At 45.7% G+C, this 2,370-nt stretch overlaps 1 non-coding gene across 1 annotated transcript; it reads right to left on the reverse strand.

Annotated features, from left to right (window-relative positions):
- Positions 1–436: 436 nt before the first annotated feature.
- TRNAA-AGC lies at positions 437–508 on the reverse strand. The gene has a single exon. It is a non-coding gene; the product is annotated as a tRNA-Ala (tRNA).
- Positions 509–2,370: the final 1,862 nt, after the last annotated feature.

Here is a 2,370-nt window from a genome sequence, read left to right on the forward strand (position 1 = left end):
CAGAGTCTTCAGTCTGCCCATCGACACAGACTCGGGCGGGGCGGGGATGGCGAGGAGGAGAGAAATCTAAAGCATTTTTTCCAAGGGCGACTTTTTTTTCTTCTCTTTTTGTCTCTTCCCCCCCCCCCCCCCCGCCCCCGCGACTTCTTAATAGTAATGAGAAACGGCAGCAAAGGAGAACGGGTCTTCTGTGGCTGGCATGCCTGTTGCTTCGCTGTCAGGGGATTCTGAATAAGCAGCTTCTCTATTTCGGTAAATGACTAATGCTGTGCTGAAGCAGTCAGGTTGGGAGGCTGAAGGAATGTTAGGACCCATAGTACAAATGAATGAGTACCAAATGGTTTACCTTCGCTGTGAGGAGGAAAAACACAAGCTAGGGTTTGCACAAAGAAAAACGAGAAGACAATAAAATGAAATGTTTTGTAAGAAACTCTCATGGAGGTGCTGGGGATCGAACCCAGGGCCTCATGCATGCTAAGCATGCGCTCTACCACTGAGCTACACCCCCCTGCTTGCTGTGCGCCCTTCCTACCACTGAGCTGCAATCCCTTACCTGCCCCTACGTGAAATTGCCTTATATTCCTGATTTGTTATACACCACTGTCTAAAAGCGAGGGCTTAAGGCATGATAGGTTAAAGTCCACTATGTTTAACTCCTGTTTCTAAAACTTCTGAACGGAATCTCGTCTTGAAGCTGTGTCAAGAAGAGAAAGGCATTCTAGACCGAAAGACCCTTGGATCCTCCCACAGCCGTCATCTATTTCAAGAACTGTCTGTGTCAGTTTCCGCCCACCTGGAGCAAAGTCCCAGGGTTGAATCTTCTGGTATGTCTTCAGATTCTCTCCTGTTTTAAAAAACCTTCTCTGCCTATGAAGCTGCCAAAACACACACACACACGCACACACACACACAGACACACACACACGGTAGAGCCAGAGAATGTCAACACTAGTTCCGTGAATGTTGCAGAGGAAACCTAGAACCAGGTGAGGAGATAAGACGTTAATGCACAAAAATCAACTAAAAACGAATTTAAATCTTAAACTTAAGCCCCAAAACTAAAATTCCATGAAGAAAACAGGGGGACAGATTCTTGACATTGGTCTAAGCAATGATTTCTTGAGTATGATACCAAAAGTACAGGCAACAAAAGCAAAAATGAGACTATAGCAAACTCAAAAGCTTCTTCACAACAAAGAAAACAAACAACAAAAAAGGCAACCTATGGAATGGGAGAAAATATCTGCGAATTATTTATCTGATAAGGGGTTAATATATTAGTACAAGAATCCTGTTAGACACGCATTTGCTTTCTAGGGCAAAATCTTTGCTCTAAGTTTGTTTTTTGTTTTTTTTTTTTTGAGACAGAGTTTCGCTCGTTACCCAGGCTGGAGTGCAATGGTGCGATCTCGGCTCACCGCAACATCCGCCTCCTGGGTTCAGACAATTCTCCTGCCTCAGCCTCCTGAGTAGCTGGGGTTACAGGCACACGCCACCATGCCCAGCTAATTTTTTGTAGTTTTAGTAGAGACGGGGTTTCACCACGTTGACCAGGATGGTCTCGATCTCTTGACCTTGTGATCCACCCGCCTCGGCCTCCCACAGTGCTGGGATTACAGGCTTGAGCCACCGCGCCTGGGCTGCTCTAAGTTTTTTTAAACACCTGTGTATCTTTTTTTAAAACAAATTATTTTTATTTTATAGAGTATAATTGAGGCAGGGGGCTGTGGCTCGCGCTTGCAATCCCAGCATTTTGGGAGGCTGAGGCGCGTGGATCACGAAGTCAGGAGTTCGAGATCAGCCTGACCAACATGGTGAAACCCTGTCTCTAAAAATAAAAACAATAATAAAAATAAATAGCTGGGCGTGGTGGCGCATGCCTGTAGTCCTAGCTATTCGGGAGGCTGAGGCAGGAGACTTGCTGGAACCCCGGAGGTAGTGGTTGCCGTGAGCTGAAATTGCCCCATTGCACTCCAGCCTGGGGGACAGAGCAAGACTCTGTATCAGAAAATAAATACATAAATAAATAAATAGAGTATAATTGTCGAACAGTCTTAGATTTACAGGAAATTTTAGAAGATTTTACGGCGTTCCCATATGCCCTTCACTCAATATTCCTACTCTTACAATAGTCCTTACTATTAAGATGGTATTTTTCTGCTGAGGAGAAGTGGCTCACGCCTGTAATCCCAGCACTTTGGGAGGCTGAGGCCGGCAGATTACTTGAGATCAGGAGTTTGAGACTACCCTGGCCAACATGGTGAAATCCTGTCTCTACTAAAAGTACAAAAATTAGCCAGGCGTGGTGGCCTGCACCTGTAATCCTAGCTATTCGGGAGGCTGAGACAAGAGAATCGCTTGCACCCGGGA

This window comes from Sapajus apella, unplaced genomic scaffold, assembly GCF_009761245.1.
Source record: "Sapajus apella isolate SASKATOON/1434 unplaced genomic scaffold, GSC_monkey_1.0 scaffold262, whole genome shotgun sequence".
Lineage (NCBI taxonomy): Eukaryota > Metazoa > Chordata > Mammalia > Primates > Cebidae > Sapajus > Sapajus apella.